The sequence below is a fragment of the Lepidochelys kempii genome, chromosome 16, assembly GCF_965140285.1.
Source record: "Lepidochelys kempii isolate rLepKem1 chromosome 16, rLepKem1.hap1, whole genome shotgun sequence".
Taxonomy (NCBI): domain Eukaryota; kingdom Metazoa; phylum Chordata; order Testudines; family Cheloniidae; genus Lepidochelys; species Lepidochelys kempii.
In genome coordinates this window covers 8,463,989-8,484,050 of record NC_136395.1, presented here as the reverse complement: position 1 = coordinate 8,484,050, position 20,062 = coordinate 8,463,989, and the positions used below count along the sequence as shown (strand labels likewise).

Here is a 20,062-nt window from a genome sequence, read left to right as displayed (position 1 = left end):
ATCCCCAGGACTCCTGCCCCATCCAACCCCCCGCTGCTTTCTGTCCCGACTGCCCCCCGCCGCCCCATCCAACTCCTCCCCTCCTTCCTGACTGCCCCCCTGCTCCCATTCAACCCCCCTGTTCCCCACCCTCTGACCGCCCCGACCACTATCCACACTCCTGCCCCCTGACCACCTTCCCTGAACTCCCCTGCCCTCTATCCCAGCCCCCCCGCTCCCTGCCCCATTACCGCGCGGCCTGGAGCAGCGGTGGCTGGCGGCTCTACAGTGAGCCGCCCAGAGCACAAGGACAGGCAGCCGCGGCTCCGCAGCCCCGCCGCCCAGAGCATTGTGCAGATGGCACAGTGAGCTACCCTCCCAGGCCAGGAGCTCAGGGGCCAGGCAGGAGGGTCCCATGGGCCGGATGTGGCCCGCGGGCCGTAGTTTGCCCACCTCTGCAATAGGGACTCTATCCTATTCTGCAGCTCTGCATTTCAGCCAGACTAGCATTCACCCATAAGCCTGGCATTGCTTACAGAGGCCAGCTGAACGTCTACAAAGTGACTTGGTGAACGGCTAACTTACATTGCGAGTTTCCGTAGCTGAGCTCCGGACCCGTCTCGAGCAGAGCTTTCTGCTGTAGCTTACCACTTACTAGCCGCCGTAGCAAAGAGCTTAGTCGATCTGTGCAGCCTTATGATCCGCTCAGGGCAGTTTAATGGCGAACAAGACGACTAGCCTAGGGCACCTCGCCCCCCGCTTCTCACCCTGAGCTCTGGCACAGTTCACCCCAGGTGCAGACAGACTCACCAAGGCCACCAGACCAGCTGTTCCTTGTAAATTACATCATGACTTAACCTGAGTGAAAATTAACCACTTTTTTCATTAAACCTTATAAAATAAAAACTCCCTTATAAAATAAAAGGTGGCCACTTTTTTCTGAGTGAAAGTTAACCACTTGAACCAGCCCAGAGATCGCAGTAAAAGCCTCCTGCCTGGATGGTTTTTCCTCCCTAACCTAACAATGCTGAAGTCCTCTGAGTTAATGCAACTTCCCTGCCCGGCTCAGGCCATATGTGACGTCAGACTTTAACAGTGTGGCACACTGGTTTGCCCCATCACTGAGATCTCTGTAACCGCGCCAGAAAGCCCGCTCTGAAGGAGTCTCCTCAGGGAAACTGCCCCCACCTATTTTACCTTCTCACAACAGCCAGCACCTCAGCTAAGTCTCTCTCCTGGGTGAGGTGAGACACATGTAGCGGCCAGGGTCGGGGAATAGACTGTTGGTTTTGTGGCTCCTGGATACACCCAGTACCATCCTGGGGAATTAAAGCAGGCAACCAGCAGGGGGAGCTCTCACCATCCCAGCCCAGAAGGGTAGCAGAGCGCTGCTTACCCAAGCCATCATGAGGAGGGAGCGGAGTTCCTCCTCCCCTGCTCCCACCTTCCCTGGAGCACCTCCGTTTCCCTCTTGAGCCCGTATAAGCTGCCCGCCTGCCGGCACACCAGGGAGCTCCTGCCAGCTACCCCACCCTGAGCCTGGCAGTGCCCCCTGCTTACATCCAGCAGGGCATCCACACAGCAAGGGCAGGAGTGCAGGATTCAGCGGATGGTGACAGGATCACTACACACTACAGTCCTCAGGCTGGTGACAAGCGAGGGTCACACGTGCTGCAGATGTCGTTAAAGATCAATTTTAAGCCAACGTAGGGGCTGCGTGCCTAGGTAATTAATAACGCCCCGTGTTATTGGCCTAAGATAAAGTTGCAAGACTCGCATGGCAGCAGACTGTGGCTTGGGCTTAAATAAAAGCCACGCACAATGTATATTCCTCTGTCAGCTGGAGCAATGTCTGCTTTTATTGAGCATCATAAAAAAAACCAGACCCAACACTAATCATCACTAATCAGTGACTAATCATCAACTGGCCCTACACATTCCCGGCTGCTGATCAAACAACCAAAGAGCTCAGAAATCACAGTGCTGCTACAGCTAAGAGCTAGCCAGCACCACCAAGGTCGACTCGGGCCTGCTTTCCTGGCACGGGGCTGGGGTGGGCCTTCGGGCTCAAAGTCACAGCAAGGGTATTTTTATTGCCATTGCTTCTGCAATGAGCATCAAGGAAAAGCAGCATCCCCAAAAAGTGAATTAAAAAAAAAGAAAAGAGAAACTGGCCTTTTTGTGCCATGACACACAGCTACCCTCTCAGCCAATCAGCATCAAGGACTGATGAAATGTAAGTGCTCCCTATTGTGTCAGCTAATCAGAACGTTTCTCCTGGCCTTCCAGTCTTACAAGCAGGTTTCACAATGACATGGATAATGAGAAGATGCATTAAGGAAAGAAGGGGAAAAATTTTGAAAAAACAGGAAAAAAAAAAAAAGAAAGAAAGAGGATTTAAATTGTCCAGCTTCAGCCATAAGCCCACCACTGACTGCTAAGGAGAGGGTGAAATTTGACCCGTGGGCAGGTTAGTCTATAAAATCACCCATTATGAGGGTTTCTGCCTCTTCCTCTGAAGCACCTGACCCCTGCCGGAGACAGGACAGTAGGTTAGATGGCCAGGGGGTCTGATCCAGTCTGGCCGTTCCTATTCTCCTAAGTGGAGCAGTTCAACATTTTTGGATGGAACAGTTTTCCCACTGGAAAATGTTGTTTTGAAATGGAAACATTTCATGAGAACATCTTGATTTCAACAAAACTGTACAAATTTCAGGACAACGTGCATCGAAATGGAATCGTTCATTGTGACCTTATTTCACTTGGACTATTAATTTTTTTTTAAGTTTATAATGTAATTGTATTCTATTAATATATATATTTACCATTCTATATAGATTTAATATAGTGTACTAGATTAGAATGCCTTGACATTAATGAAACAAAACATTCCAATAAGGATGTTTCAGAAACCAAATATTCCGGAATTTCCATTTCAGAGTCAATTTGCAAAGTTTGAATTTTCATCCCAGTTCGGGACAAAAGGGAATTCTGAAGTGTCTGAGCCCCCATGGGATGGAAATGCCATTTGCTGACCAGCTCCGCTCAGAGGGGCCCACCCGCCTGAACTGGAACCAAAAGCACAGGGGTGAACCCCATGGACAGTGTGAAGTGAGGAGCAGGGCTGCCGTAGAGACGCTCCCGTCACCAACCTGCTTTTGGATGCCAGGGCTGGGCACACAGATCAACAGTCCTGCATTGTGCAGTCACCACCACCCGGGTGTGGCGTTCTAGCACCAGACCTGAACAGCGGACTCAGGTTGTTTTTATTTCCTATAAACTCAGGCTGCTGCACTGCTTCCTCTCGGACCTCCTGAAGAGCCAGTTCTCCCTGCCCCACGGTCACCGACTGATTTCCCATGTAATTTATGGGTGGGACGAAGACAAGCCATTCTTCCAGGCTGTGCTTTCCCTGCTCCCCTGTGGGGACTAGCGCAGGAGACTGACACCCGGAGACACGCCTCCTGGGTGGGGTGGGCGAGGCACCTTGAACAAAGCGCACACAGCAGGGACCCTGCCCCATTAGCAGCAGAGCTGCTCCGGGTGAGCAGGCTGCTGCAACAGGGGGAAATGGAAAGGGAGTGCTTGGGGGCTGCTCAGTGGCACACGGGCATGGAAGGATAAGGCCTTTTCCTGTAGCCATATTGTAAGGTCTGAGGCCTTTGTCTGTGGCCATATTAGGACAGCAGCAGCCATGAGCTAAGAAGCAGAAGGTCACATCCTCAGGTTCCCTCTAAATTACATTAAATCAATGTCCTATCGGGCTGTTAAGGAGGCTCACTCCTGACAGCACCAGATAACCATATTAAGAGCTGTTTCTTTAAAGAAAACTTGGTTTGCTGGCGTTCTGTCTGGCAAGAAATCACTTATCAACAGTTGTGACTGTAAAATCTCTCCTTCTATTGTTTTGTCTTCAGGATCCCCATTTCTCTATCGTTTATCTGTCTGGTCCCTGTCTGGTTCTTTGATTGTTTCTGTTTGTTGCTTAACTAATTTTGTTAGGTGTAAATCAGTTAAGATGGTGGGATATGATTGGTTAAAAAAATGGTTTCACAATATGTTAGGATTGGTTAGAAAATTATTTAGTGATTTAGTAAAATGGCTGGTTAAGGCACAGCTAAGCAGGACTCACGTTCCACTACATAAACTGGGGTCCAAAAGGAAGTTCTTGAGAACCAACTCCAGGACACAGCCCCAAGATCAGAACTCCCAGACCTCAACACCCCACCATCCACACTGTGCAGAAGCTGGAGTCCCCCAGAATACCTGATCCTGACTGGTCATCAAGAAAAATTCATCTGCCTTATTGGGAGTGGTGAGCATTGTATGCTTAGCGTGTGCATTCTGTTTTGGTGACTGTTAATAAATAGAGGTTAAGTAGGATATTACTGTGTAAGGCTCTTTTCACTGGTAAAAGACCCTCCAAACCTGCAGAGTGTAAGGTTACACCCTGAGCCCACAGAAGGGTAAGAGTGGGTGCCTAAATTAACAGGGTTATGCCTGAAGCCTAGGAACAGCGTAAGGATGGGTGCCCTAGAGTGTACGGTTACGCTTGAGCCCTAGGAATGGGGTAAGGGTGGGTGTCCCTAGAGTGTGCGAGTAATATAAAATTTTGTGCAGGTAACAGGCTCCCCTCTCATGCTCACAGAGTCAATGGCTAGCACTGCAGTCCTCCAGCCCATGGCACATGACAAAGGCTCCCAGAGCGATGGATGGGTCCCAGCATCACTAAGGGAAGCAGGGTGGAGGGATGTGGGTGATGATGCAGCCAGTTCGTGGCTGGGGATAGGGGAGGACATGTCCCCGGATTGTCCAAGCTGGGGGAATCAGACTGCCCTGGCTGCTCAGCTGCTGCACAGTGCCTGTCCCTGCTCTCTGGGCTCTCTGTACCAGCTGGGCACCGTGGCGTGTCCCTTAGTCACAAACAACACAAAGTCAACAGAACAAAGGCTGTGAACAAACAGCAGCTGCTGTCCCAGGGGCGCTTTCCCATCAGAGGTCTGGTTTCAGTTTCTAGCCAGCAGAGGAGGGAGGTAGAGAAAACCCTCTTCACACACTCCCTCCCCACCAGTGCCCTTGGTGCCAGGCAAGGACAGCCTGGGCCGAGGCCTCTCTGGGGATTGAATTCACTTTATACCAGGTGCCACTCACTCACCTTCCCATCCTGTGCCCCTGCCCCGTGACCGGGATGGAGCCTCCGCTAGGGTTGACTCCAGGTTCCTGGCCTGTGAGGGGCACTTCCTAAACCACTTGGGTGGGCTGTGCTGATGGTCTGTGCCATGGAGACACGCATCCACTGGCAATCAGCCAGCCAGCTGCTCACTGCACGTCAGGGGCTATCAGCACCCCCGACAGAGCCTCTGGCAACTACTGGCCCATTGGTCACTACTGGACAAGCGTATGGCAGTCGTGCCTAGCAGCCCCAACCAGACCACAGCCCCACTGTGCGGGTGCTGTACAAACACAGACAGGCGGTGCCCCAAAAAGCTGACAACCTAGTAATTCCATTACCAACTCCCTCAGCCAGCCAGTCGCCACCACAGGGACGTCCCTCCCCTGCCCCCATTTCATTTCTTCTCGACACACTTACCTACAGCATGGAGAATTGCCCCATCCCGCCCGTGCTCGGGCGACTGCTGCTGTGACAGGCGGCAGGGGCTATGGTTATCATTTCCCTTGACATTCAGCTCTTGTTCTCATGGTCCACGAAGGCCAAAGGGTGTAATTGAGCCAGCGCGCAGAGAGACCCCACCGTGCATTCTGCAAGGGGACACAGGGAGCGGTCCTAGGGCAAAGTGCCAAAGGACCAGCACTCCTCCCTGAGCTTGGGGGCCATCGTTACAGAGCCCAGACACGGAGCAGCTCTGCTACCATGAACAGGGCTCGGCCTGGCACTAAGGAAGCGGGCCTGGAGCACGGGTCAGACCCCCCACTCCCCATTCCACTGCAATCGCACCCCTATGCACAGAGTCAGCGTCCGTATTTGGGGCAGTGTTGAGGATTCTTTTGCCCCCTGGCCGCTTGATGGACTTATTTCGTATGAGATTGTGGGCAGAGGGGTCACATGAAGATTTAACCACCAGCCTCCTCTGCTGTGGGAGACATTAAATTCACTGACCCAAGAAGCAGGTTTCCTGTCTCTCCTACTCCTCCCATCCCACAGTGTCTAAGCACCTCACACTCATGCATTCAGCCTTTCACCCCTCGTGTGCCAGAGCAGGGCTGTTATCCCCATAGTACAGATGGGAAACTGAGGCACAGAGGAACTAAGGGACTTGCCCAAGGCCACCCAGGATGCCTGTGGCAGAGCAGGGAATTGGATCTCGTCTCTTGAATCCTGGGCTAGTGCCCTAACCCCTGGCTCCAGCAGTACCTTGATATTCTCCCGGATGATGCCACTCCTCACCCTCAGCTATTTAAATTCGCTCCTGTAACTTTGCAGCTCAGGGCAGTTTGACAGGCCCAAACTGGTGCTGTTTTCCATTTATCCTGCAATTAGATGAGGAATCTCTGCTTTCAGCATCTGCCCTATCTCCTCCCCTCAGTGCTGGGCCCCTCCATGAGACCTGGAGAGGATCAGACAGTCAGCACTGAAAGCCACCCCAGCGCCTCTCTCCTCCTGTGTAGGACGGGCCAGCTCCTATGTGATATACAGAGCAGCACTGGACACGCTTGTTGGCTTTGCAGAGAATCCGCTTGAGCGGCATGCGCTGAACATTCAACCTGAACTTCCAGGGACATCAGACACAAGGGACATAAACCTTCAGGGCACAAAACGGTGATGAACTCAGAGACAAACGACCTCCATGTCCAGGATTTCACTTTTGCGCCTCCCGCTGGAGCACCCGGTGCCAGCCGCTGTCAGAGACAGGATACAGGGCTCAAGGGACCTTGGGTGTGATCCGCCCTGGTAATTCCAAGGTCATTGGATTTGTGGCCCATGAGCAAATCAGGAGCAAAGGGGCGGGGAGTCAAATGAAAACATTAGGGAGAGGATTAGAAAGAAAAACGGAAAAGGTGGCAGAAAGGTGGAGAATGCGCGACCAGTCACACAGGTGGTGTTGGACTGCGAAGCCCCAGTGTGGACATGCTTATTCTGGGGTACGAGAGGCCTTTTTGGTTTTGCTTAAACCCCTCCCTGAGCAACATGAGCTAAACTGGTACAAGTCCCTTTTAGCCTAGAACAGTGTGTCCACACAAGCGTGAAACCTGGGTAACTAGATCGGTTTAAATTCACATCTCCGATTATACCAAAAAACTCTTTCCTATGTAGGCAAGGCCTAAGTATGGAAAAATACACCTAAGGGCTCGTCTGGACATGCTAGTTACTGTAAACTAAAGCAGGGTGTGAAAATCCAAAGAGGATTAAGCTAAATCGCACAAAGACCCTCTTAATGTGGACTAGGACTGTTCACACAGGGAGCTATTCCAGGCTCTTTCCCCTTGGAGGCCAGCCCTTAGCTACTCAGGTTCTTACCTGTACTTAGATCTTGGGTGGGGTCTCCATCCCTCAGAGGCCTAGAGGAAAATTTTCAGAAGCGCCTAAGTGATATAAGTGTCTAAGTTCCATTTCCAAAGTGACAGACACTTAGATGCCTAATTCCCATTGACAAGGACTTGCCTATACACACAAAGCCTCCTGCTTTAACTATTCTGGTATAGCGAACATGGTACAACCCCTCCTAGTGTGGACACAGGTATCCTGGGATAAAGGTCCTTTCTATTGGGATAGCTAAACCACCTCCAAGCTGCATCAATAGCCCTTCCAGCCCAGGATACGAGACCAGGCTTCAGCCCAGCTCCTCCCGGTTTATGCTGGTGTGAGAAAGGGCTTTCAGAAGTTCAGGTACTGCCAGGAGGCACTAACCCTTCAATCACACTGGGGAAATCCTTTCACCCCTGGAATGAGCCTCCACAAAGCAGCACCTCAACCCCTGAAACCTAGTGTGTTCACGAGAGAACACAGCCAGCCTTAGACAGTGGTTCTCTTCCACACATGGACAAGCCTTTCAAATATTTTTTCTGGCTCGCTCCTCAGTTTGCCTACACCTAGCCTAGCAGAATTTGTGAACACAGCTTTTGGAGAGCTTTTGTAAGTTCAGAACGGCTGCTGCATCAGCAGTTCATTGCCATGCTCTCACTCATTCCTTTATGGGGCACCACGACATGCGCTTTGTGACGCTGAATTCCAGGTTACAAGTCCCAGAGGTGAGATTCCTGCGGCAGGGGGTTCTCAGGGTGGTCCCCAGCCCATGGAACTCCATGCCACCAGAAACAAGGAGGACCCCAATTCTTGTCTGGTTTCGATCACACAGTCCCAGGAACCCCACAACCCATAGTGGAGCAGCAGTCCAGTGTCTCCTGGAAGACAATACCACAAGCGATCCATTTTACAACAAGAGCTATAACCAGAGCTTCACTGTGTATATTAATTAGAAACGGCTTAATTATGTGTGTGGAGCATTATAAACTACAGTGAAGGGTGCATCTGAAAGGCACACAGATAGGAACTCTGGTCTGTTTTATCAATGACTGTAGGGTACAGCCCCACCTCAGCCCCTGGCCCAGTAACAGCTGTACAAGTTCTGTGCTGACATGTGTCGGAGAACTATTCTTGCTTGGAATATTTGTACTTCACTTTGAGTTTTTCCTCACTTGAGACTGAAGGTCTCTGAATCACAGTGTGACCAGACAGCTCCCGGGGGCAATGAGCCAGCAGCTTTGACTCATACCGATGAGGCATCAGGTTCTTGTTCTTTGGGTCATCAATTTTGTTCTTTGGGTCATCAATTTCCAGCACTCCCCTGATCCCAGTAGAACATCCAGCCTGACACAAAGGAAGAGGAAGTGCTTGCAACTCTGAGTCAATTGCCATCCGTCTGAGGCAGCCAGCAGGGGGTGCCAATAAGCAATGAAGTCTGGGCCTTGCTCAGAGACAAAACAGGGCCACATTTCTTGGAACCGTTTACTTTGCAGGCAGCGTTTTCTCAATGTCTTCCAATTAGGTCCCATTAGACACAAAGCTAGACTCTGCCAGAGCCCCACATAGATCCTGCAGAAGTAATCTGATGTGATTTGCTCATAATATTATTCGGCACGCTGCAGCTAGGGAAAGGCTGAAGCACTTAATGCAAAGAGTTTAAGAGCATTAGGAGGGTGAAAACGAAGTCACCACTGCTTCCGGAGCCTTATAATTTGCTTATTAAAAGAAAGAAAGCAACAACAGGCTTAAAATAAAGGGCAGGAAGCAACAGGGGAATACCGTATTTAAAAACTTAATCTACACGCAGACAAACATCAGTACCGTAAACAGCGCAGCTTCTTCTGAGTCAGACTCCCACGCAGCTGTATAAAACACGGAAAGGGATCCAGAGAAACAGTCTGCGTCACACAATGTCTATTAAAGACAGGTTTCAGAGTAGCAGCCGTGTTAGTCTGTATCCGCAAAAAGAAATTCCTATTAAGGATGAGACAGTGGTTTAGCGTGGAAGGGAATAGGGCTCTTTTACTATGGTCTAAAATCAACTCACTGGATACTCCAGGCAGGATATGAGAGAGAGAGATTAAGAGCTGGAAACATGGGCTGGTTGAAACCTCTTTTTTTCTGTTTTGGGGGATGGAAAAACTCGCTTCTTTCGACAACGTATTCTGCAAAAGTGTCTGCTGAAAAACCAAACTTTCGTGGAAAGCAAAGAGTTTAAACACCCAGGAACAAAATAAAAGTGTTAAAAAAATCAAAAATATTTCTATTGAGAGAGTCTGCTGCAGTGTTTCATGGGAGTCGTAGTTCAGGTGCCTCATGCCTCAAGTCTCCTATGGGCTGAGCTTCTTAACTGGACTACACTTCCCATGATGCACTGCACAAGCTCAAGGAGAAGGGAGGCCATGGCGCATCATGGACGATGTAGTCCAGCTAGGGAGCCTGGCCCATAGAAGTGGAATGGAGCAAGAGGCACCTGAACAGTGACTCCCATGAAGCACTGCCCTGAATAGAAGTGTTCAGTTTTGGATTGTTTGCCAGGCAGTCTAAGTTTTCCATGGGATAGAGCCCATTCTCCAATTAGCTGTCCTTGCAACACCCCTGCTTCCCAACCAGACCTGTCCTCTGGAGCACTGTTCCCTCCTCCCAGGAACAGCCCGAGAGGGACTAGCAGTCAGAAAAGGAGATGAAAGCGTCCTGTTGTGCAGTCTAGGCCTTTTTCCTTGGCGACAAGGTCTCAGATCACAGCCACAGAGGCACAGCGCGGCTACGCAGCCAGCATCCCCTTCAGAAGGGAAGAGTTTTGCAGGCAGCCAACAACCAGCAACAGTTTCAAAAGTGCAAGGGGATTCCCAGCCCAGCCCCTCTGCACAGATGTCTGAATGCTCACACACGCTAAGCCAAGCTGTTTGGCACCCTTCGGGTCATTTCATTACTCACACAGAAAGCTGATTTAATTGTCCCCAATGCAACCAGCTCTCGTCAACCTTCCCTTTCAGAGGGCTACACCACCTGCGGCTTCATCAAGGCATCCGTCATCCTCAAGCACAGACAGAAAGACGCGTCTAGGGATGGTTCTAACAAGGATGGGGACAGTTTTTGCTGGCCCCGTCTATGCTGCAGCTCAGCTTGGAAGGCCACTTGCCAACACTCTCCTCTGATCCGGTGTCCACGCTGCAGCTTTCTTTCACCACACGACCACGTGTCAACTGCATTGTGCGTCCGCACTGACCCCACTGACTAATCAAGCTTGTATCAATGCATCATGGGACGAGCAGGGCAGTTCATCCCATAGTGTCTCAGCAGGGGGAGAATGCCAGAGGCCATGAACGCAGAGTATCTGCCCAGGGTGCTCTGCCACAGATGCTGGTCTAGGCCCACGTGAGAGCTGGGGAGGGGGCCACTTCCCTAGAGGGTCCTGTCCTCATGCAAAACAATGGCATCCGGAGCCTGTCATATGAAAACCACCACGTGCCAGCCTAGGACCTGGGCCGAGGCAAAGTACGATTAGCTACCACAGTCAGCAGTGTGTGCGGATACAAACTGAGTGCAAAGGGAGGAGTTGTAGATTCAAAAGGGCCTGAGGTAGCGAGGAAAGAATCCAGGCGTCGAGTTTCTGGACCAGAAGGGCTTTGAGTGTGCAGTGCCTTGCTGAAGCAAAAATTAGAGAAACAAGGTGGGTGAGGTCATATCTTTTATTGGACCAACTTCTGTTGGTGAGAGAGATGAGCTTTCGAGCTTACACAGAGCTCATCTTCAGGTCTGGGAAAGGTCATCTCTCTCACCAACAGAAGTTGGTCCAATGAAAGATATTCCCTCACTCGCCTTGTGTCTCTAATATCCTGGGACCGACACGGCTACGACAACCGCAGGCCAACCATCCCCTATTAACCAGATGGTGGGGTCCTTTGCATGGTAAATCCAAAAACCCTGTCCTAATCTTCCCTTCCTGGAATCACATCCCAGCATCCCTCTGAATGAGCCAATCAAGAGGGAAAAGTGCCCTGCTTCAAACCTGGCCTATGCAGGAGCACTCAGCCGACAGGTAGCTTGGAAGGAGAACGGAGCCTGCAATTGTTTCACCTTGAGCTGGGATCTCCGATCTGGCTCAGAGGCCAAGCAGGGTAGCACCTGGCTGGTTCAGGGACAGAAGCTGGGAGAGGTGTTGGCGATTCGGGAGACACCATTCAGAGTGAACAAGCACCCACAGCCAGGTGTTCGGGGACACATTGCTGACACTGTGCAGGAGAGTCAGGTTTTGAATGTCTGTGGCCCTTAGATTTCAGAGTAGCAGCCGTGTTAGTCTGTATTCGCAAAAAGAAAAGGAGGACTTGTGGCACCTTAGAGACTAACCAATTTATTTGAGCATGAGCTTTCGTGAGCTACAGCTCACTTCATCGGATGCATACTGTGGAAAGTATGTAGCTCACGAAAGCTCATGCTCAAATAAATTGGTTAGTCTCTAAGGTGCCACAAGTACTCCTGTTCTTTTTGTGGCCCTTAGAGATGCTGCAGCAGTGCTGGCTGGAGGCAGGCGGTTAGGCCCAGTGTCCTAGGCCAAACAAGGTGGGCAGTGTTATAAACACCTTAATGGGTAGGTGGGACATAAAAGCTCCTGATCACTGTAGCATCCTGGAGCCAACTCCCTGTGCAGCCCCATTTTGATAAAGTTTTATAAGCCGCAGTCATCTGCTGTGAAACTGCGACGGTGCCATCCTGCCGCTGACAATTCATTCTTCCACCAGATAGTTTTAAGGGCAGACCTGCTCACACTCTGCGCCATCGCAGCTGCGCCGCCGAAGTGCTTAAGTGAAGCTGCTCCGACATGGACGGGAGACACTCGGCGAGAGACAGCAGCTATGTAGCTCTCCCGCCGACACAACGCTGTCTACACCAGGAGTTAGGTTAGTATAACTATGTCACTGAGGGGTGTAGATTTTTCACATCCTTCAGCAATGTTGTTATAGCGATACAAGTCTGTAGTGTAGACCTGACGTTCATGTTGGGTTAGAGGGCATTACTTACAATGGATTTATATCCAAGGACAACCAGCAAGCAAGACAGACTATCTATGACAGCTACCAGCATTGCTACCCTGCCTGTCACAGGGATTCTCCCATGTCTCCATAACACGGATCGCATCTTGAGAGAGATTTTCCCAGAGATGCCTGCCCTCCCAATTCAAGATCCTGTATGATCCCTGGGCCAGCTATAGCGACAGCTGACACAGAAGAGTAAGAAATGAAGCGAGATGCATTTTAGATTCTTCTGATACGATTTAGCAGGTGGAAAAGGAGGAAGAAAGCTCACACCATATGACCAGGCCTGGATCACTAGCAATCCACAGACTACAGAGAACTGATGCAGAAATCAGTGCAACATGCAACAGAAAGGCCAGGCATTGGGGCTAGTGCTCTCTGTTTTCGCAGAAATAGAAGGATGTGGTAGGAGGGAGCAATAAATCAGTCACAAACACACATTCCATCAACAGATTTTTCACCCAGCATTTGTCACAGAGCAGGGGCTGGATTTCTGCAAATGCTGCTACTCTTAGAAAACAAAAATGAACAGCCATGAAATGCTGGTTGAAATGTTGGCAATTTAAATTAATTTCTCTGGCTTCCCATTAACACCCGCTCTTGAGAGCAGCTTGGAGCCTATTTCCACCTCCAGTGGAGGCGGGTGGCATTAAGAATTTACCAGGAGGAATTACGTGTGTTTATGAAAACAAACGTGAATGACTTAGCAGGGAAAGTTTACAGACTCAGCGGATTCGTGCTCGGAGATACTGGCAGCATGAAGGCACGTTAAAAGCTTTTTGCCTGTTTCCGAGTGACCCGGTATTCCACAGCTCATCTCCGAGAGGCGATCACGTTTAAGAAGGGGGGGGGGCCAGAAATAGACGCCATAAAAGCTTTTATTCCAGCAGTAAAATAAAAGGAGATGCTCATGGTTATAAAACTCTAAACCTTGTTTCGTGCCCCGAATTAGCTCTTTACATCCATTGACGTCAAAGCATTTTACACAAGAGGGTAAGTATCATTAGGGCTAGTCTTCTGGCTCTCTGTTTTTACAGCACCTAGCACAATGCAGTCCTGGCCTCTAGCTGGGGCTTTTAGAGGCTACGGAAATACACATCATAAATTATTAACAACCATCCCCTCATTTTAAAGATGGGGAAACTAAGCTGTGAGAAGAGCTTTGCTCAAGCAAGTCAGCGATGGAGTCAGGACTATAAACCTGCTCTTCTAACTCCTGGTAGAGCATCCAGAGGGGAAATGACCCCATACTCCACTGCAACCTCCCCCCCACCGCAGCTTTCCACCTGTGCCGCACAGCTGTTCTGCTAACCCCCAGCATCTGTGTGGTGATGATAATCCCTAGCTCTTACCTAACACTTTTCAACAAGAGATCTCAAAGAACTTTACAAAGGAAGTCAGTATTACTGTCCCCATTTTACAGATGGGGAAACGAAGGCACAGAGAGGGAAGTGACTCACCCTGGGTCGCCCAGCAGGGTGACCAAATTCAGATCTCCCAAGTTCTGATCCAGTGCACTATCCACTCAGCCCTGGAGAAGTTGGCTGTGAGAGTCTCAGCCCTGGGCAAACCTGCACAGGGTGCCAGCTAGACTTGGGGAAACAAAACTGATTATTTAAAGCATTAGCTGGCAGGATATTAAAGGGGGATTGAAACTGAATGAGATGTGGCTGCCAGATTTAATTTTTTTTAAAGGATCTGTGCAGTTTCCACACTAGCCTCCTGTGTGGTTTTTTTTTTTTTTTTGGGGGGGGGGGGGAAAGGTATGCTAAGCAGAAAGATTTCCACTAATTCAGCTGTTCTCAACGTTTTTCGTTCTGAGCCCCCCCAACCATGCTATAAACACTCCAGGGCCCATCTGTGCCACAAGAGCTGTTTTTCGGTGTATAAAAGCCAGGGCCGGCATTAGGGGGTAGAAAGCAGAGCAACTGCCCGGGACCCCACGCCACATTGGGCCCCACAAAGCTAAGTTATCCGGCTTCATCTTCAGCCCTGGGTGGCGGGGCTTCAGGTTTCTGCGCTGGGCCCCCATGAGTCTAATGTTAGCCCTACTTGGCAGACCCCCTGAAACCTGCTCATGCCCCCCCCCACCGAGGGGGCCTCGGGCCCCTGGTTGAGAACTGCTGCACTAATTAATCCTGTACTGGAAAAACAACAAGAGGAAGATTGTCCCTATATTGTCTTAATTCTCTACGTCTGGCCTGGAGACTTTCAGTATCCAAGTATCAGAGTAGCAGCCGTGTTAGTCTGTATCCGCAAAAAGAACAGGAGTACTCGTGGCACCTTAGAGACTAACCAATTTATTTGAGGCACCTTAGAGACTAAGGTGCCACAATTCCTCCTTTTCTTTTTGCGGATACAGACTAACATGGCTGCTACTCTGAAATTTATTTGAGCATAAGCTTTTGTGAGCTACAGCTCACTTCATCGGATGCAAGTATCCAAGTAAATGTCCACTAGAGGGCATCTGTGAGCACAACCAGCAAGGCAGCTAGGCTCTTCTGCAGGTATTAGGCAGCCCTGCAAATAAAGCAGAGCATTTAACGGAGATAGAAGATGACCATTACCTAGGTTAAAGCAGCTGGACAACTGCTCCACGGCTCCATCCAATGAGGATGAACAGCAGTGATGGAGAGACTTATTGATCTAATCACATTTTCAATGTTTAATCAATTGTTATTTAAAACCCACATTATCCGATTACATTTGACTTTACAATTCATTAATCAGCCGTTAGCAGGGTAATTAGAATTTGGGGAGTGTCAATCACCACCCATGAAACCGAGGAAGAGCTAATTTAATATATTTGACTATGTCCAGCAGAGAACAGCTTTATTACACTGAAACCAAATGTCTCCATGGGAACCCACGTTCCATTTGGATGAGCAAGAACGATGCAGGAATCACCATATTTTTGAGATGGGAGGTGGGAGGGGGTGAGGGGAGAGCACAGCCACCATGGGGATCCTGGGAATAAATCCAAAAAGAAGGAGAAGGACTCTTGTGAAGTCGCGAAGCAGTTTGTTTGAACAGACCACACACAATTTCACCCTGTTGCGGTCCAGTTAGCTAGAAACAATGAGGAAAACAGACAGAAGCTAACTGCATCCGGCTGCGGGTGATGGGAAAACTCACAGAAGACCCTTATATAATATTTCACCGCCAACAGCACTGCCCCAGTGTGGGTGGGAGCGCAAATGGTTAGCCCAGCCTTGGAAACCTGGCTGATTGGATGATGCATGTTCTTAGGCTGTTTGGGGGACACGGATCATTACAGGGCAGTGATGGAGAAGCCTGCTGCCTACTGGGGATGGGAGGGGGGAGGGAATGGAGTTGAGGGGGGGATCAGTACTAGTACAAGCTGGAAGCTGAGGCAGATAAGAAGATTCTCAAATGAACTGATGCATGCTGGAACCAGAGCACTCCTCTTGACACAAGAGACATCCATTGCAGCGTGCTGATACCGGCATAACAGGGTCACGTGGTTGTTTGAAAACACAGTCATGGACGCAGCTCCAGCACCCCTCTACTGTGGATAAAACCTGGTGTCAGCCCAAGGATGATTAAACTGGCAGAGGAAGCAACTAAGGACCAACAGAGGCGCTTGAGGTCTGTGGTGCTACTCTCCATGTGAATACAGCACACACTGAGCTGGTTCCAGAAAATACACTTGCACATTCACATACACAGGCAGTGTGGTTCAGCAGATAGAGCACCGGTCTGGGTCTTCAGACACTCGGGTTCTATCCCTGGCTCTGCCACTAGCCTGCTGGTGACCTTGAGAAAATCACTTTGCCTCCCTGTGCCTCAGTTTCCCCATCTGTAAAACGCACTCCTTCGTAGGCCACTTTGAGATCTACTGTTGAAAAGTGCGATATAAGATCAGGTATAATTGTATGACATCAGGGCTACATGTTCATTATGGTAGCACCTGCAAACCCCAGCCGTGGCTCAGAGCTCCATTGTGCCATGTTGCATGCACACAGATGAAGAAAACCGTCCCTCCCGCAGGGAGTTTACAATCCAGGCATTACATGGGATGGGCCAGCAGGGCAAAATGCCAGACAAGGTGAGGAAAGGTGCGGGGTGGGGGGGAAAGAGAGAAAAACTGAAGGGCAAGGAGATTGGAGTTTTGAAGAAACCTGACATGCTGGTGGTTGTTTATCTTAAAAATATCCTGATGTAGAATCACAGAACTGGAAGGGAACTCGAGAGACCATCTAGCCCAGTCCCCTGCACTCAGGGCAGGGCTAAGGATTATCTAGACCATCCCTGACAGGTATTGGTCCGACCTGCTCTTAAAAATCCCCAATGTTGGAGATTCCACAACCTCCCTGGGCAATTTATTCCAGTGCGAAACCACCCTGACAGTTAGGAAGTTTTTCCTAATGTCCAACCTAAACTGCCCTTGCTGCAATTTAAGCCCATTGCTTCTTGTCCTATCCTCAGAGGTTACGGAGAACCATTTTTCTCCCTCCTCCTTGTGAGAACCTTTTATGTACTTGAAAACTGTTGACTTGAAAAAGTCACAGGGCTTTAAAGGGTATTAATCGGCTCCCAGTCGTTTTTGCCAAGTTCATTTGGGTTTCTGAATCCCAAACACTCAGATTCAGCTGAACCGTTAATCGCAACATGCTGCAACCCCAGGAAGTTTATTTCATCCTTCTGGGACATGGGCAATTGCAAGCCCTTGGCAGGGAAGTTTTTTTCGCAGCCTTTTCTCCCCCGTGCATTTCCTAGTATAATGAATGCCTGTCCTGCTCCATGCTTGACCCACCTCCTACCTGTGAGGGTTAGTCCTATCACTCAAGCTGTAACAGCTCCCCCTGGTTCAACCCCCAATCACAAGCAAGATCCAGTTGTCTGGTTCCACTGCTTCTGATGACTGATCACCAGCACAGAGAAGAAAGCGGAGGATAGGCGACCTGCTACCCGTACCAAGTGTCTCTGGATGACCACTGGATCCCACCGCCTGATCAGGGCCTGGGAGGAGGTTTTCTTTTCCCCAGTACAGAGTTTGTCCTGGCCTGCTGAGTAGCAGAGGACTGCGTGAGGAACAGAAGGCTGCTCAGCCTTCCTGCCATAAGTTGAGAATAGCATCTAAACTAAACCCTTTCGAGGCACATAGACAAAGTGTGCGCAGTTCGGCTGAGGCTGGCCTATTGCGAGCTCTATGTAATCTGTGCCAATGCTCGTACACGCCTGTTTTATTCCCTTTGTAGTGAGCACAGCTAGGATGGTCTGCACTGCTTTAGCTGCCCTAAAATGGAGGCAGATGGCAGGGACAGAGTAGCAAGATCCCCCTTGTCCGGCCCCAGTAGCTGCCAGGAGGCTAAGCAAGATGCACTCCTTGTAAGTGCTGAACAAGGAGCCGCGTAGGGAAAGACGGTAACGGGGCTATTGGAGCCAGCAGGAGGTGCAGTAGCAGGTCTTGTTTCCTGGTGGGACATCAGTGGCAGCAGCAGGATGGGACGATGATTAAGTTGCCTGTTTTCCCAATTGCACGTGTCCAGCTCTCTCCTTATGGAAAGTCACAAGGGAATCACGCGGGGAAACCGAGCCCCGGCAGTGAACGAGTGAAACGGGGTCCCTCTGTCGGACCCGCCACTGCTTTGCTTGAGGCAGCTTTTCAGAGCTGCCAGGTGACCCTTAGAAAACTCCCGGCAACTCATCAGCCCAGCTGGATTCACGGCCAGGCTGACAACAGGATGATGACTGCACAGGTGCCTTGGCAACTGGGACGTGGAGTCATCGCAGTCACCGGGGGACAGCTGTGACTCTGCACAGGATGATTAAGAGCCACACTGAAAATCCAGGAACAAGGAGGGAGGCTTTTGCACCGCCACGGACCAAGCGCAACACCAAGCTCTCCTCTACGGAGCTGGAATGGCCACAGGACCAGAAGGTGACTTTAAAAAGGGGGAGGCATTTTCAGATGCTGCATCCCAGTGTCATACACGCAGGGCTGCCTGGAGCATTTCCGGGGGGGGGGGGGTGGTTTGCGGGGGGTGCATGAACACACCCCACCCACCTCTTTCATTGCACTAGCAGTGAGCCTCCAGTGTGGTTAAATGTGTAATCGGAAATTGACAGGTTTCAGAGTAACAGCCGTGTTAGTCTGTATTCGCAAAAAGAACAGGAGGACTTGTGGCACCTTAGAGACGAACCAATTTATTTGAGCATGAGCTTTCGTGAGCTACAGCTCACTTCATTGGATGCAATCAGAAATTGCACTCAATTTAATAAAGCCACGAGAAGCACCGCGTCCCAGGGAGCGTAAAGACGCTCGCTCGGTCGCCCGGCTCAATGGGGACACGTGACGCTATCACTGCAGAACGGTTCTCGAAACAAAAGCCGGCTGCCGTAATTATTGTTTTGTCTCGGATGTTTACATGCTGAGGATTTGTAAGCCTGGTAAAACTCAGGGGCCATTACACCGGCTGGCTCCAGCCCACCAGCCCTCCTTCCTTCCCATTTCAGCACACAGATGAGGAGAGTGAAGGAAAACTGAGTCATATGGATGGGGGGAGGGGGAAGACTACTCTGGGAGAAGGGTAGGAAGAATCCTCTTGAAACTGTTTTACTCTGATGGGAAACGTTTGAAAAGAGGAAGCCCTCCCCCTTCACAGGGCACCAGAACCAGGGGGCCAGTAAGCCCACTTTGGAAAGTTGGAAGACCTGGCCCATCCACTTTTCAGGACAGGCCCCCGACTCCTGCCCCTCCGCTTCTGCCCAAGGCTCTGCCTCCCGACCAGGCCGGAAACCGGAGCCAAGCCCAGGCAGCTGTGAGGAGCAGGGGCAGGGACGTGGGCTGGGGGCTTCTCTCAGGCCCCCCGCCCAGTGAAGGTGATGGATCTGGGGCTCCCCACAGTGGCCCCAGCCGCTGTTATCCTGCCCAGACTCCAGCTTCTGGCCTGGCCAAGGGGTGGGGTAGGGCCTCGTTTCCCCCACACACACACTTTTATGAAGGATCCAGCACCCTGCCCCTTCTCTCTGCTGCTACCTTCAGGGGCTGATCACTTTAACAAGGGAGGCAGCATTCCCCACAGAACCTTCCTTCAGCTGGACTGCGGACCTTTGTAAGGGGCCGCCTTTCCCTGCCCCCTTAGAGACCGACCTCCAAGCAGGACGCTCTTTGAAGTCGGAAGCCTTTAAAAAAAAAAAAACCAAAACACAACCCTCTCAATTGTTGTTGCAGGAGCTGCATTTTCAGTAGCGTTCACACCATCAGCAGCAGCCCCTGGAACTGCTTTCTCACAGGGGGAAGCGGTTTCTTTTGGAACTTCCCACCATAGCAGGGTTGATTTAGCATCAGGAAGGCAGTGTTGCCTAGTGGATAGGGCACTGATCTGGGACTCTGGAGACCAGTGGTGCAGGCTCCGGGCGGCGCTTACCTTAAGCAGCTCCCAGAAGCAGCGGCAAGTCCCCCCCTCTGGCTCCTACGCAGAGGCATGGCCACGTGGCTCTGCTGCGCGCTGCCCCAGCCACAGGTGCCACCCCTACAGCTCCCATTGGCCGTGGTTCCCAGCCAATGGGAGCTGCAGGGGCAGCGCTTGGGGTGGGG

General features: G+C 50.7%; 1 protein-coding gene across 1 annotated transcript in view; it reads right to left on the bottom strand.

The window, feature by feature from the left end:
- The window catches only part of NPDC1 (neural proliferation, differentiation and control 1), a 125,076-nt gene that overhangs the window by 50,082 nt on the left and 54,932 nt on the right, over window positions 1–20,062 (bottom strand). The gene's annotated exons all lie outside the window — the stretch shown is intronic.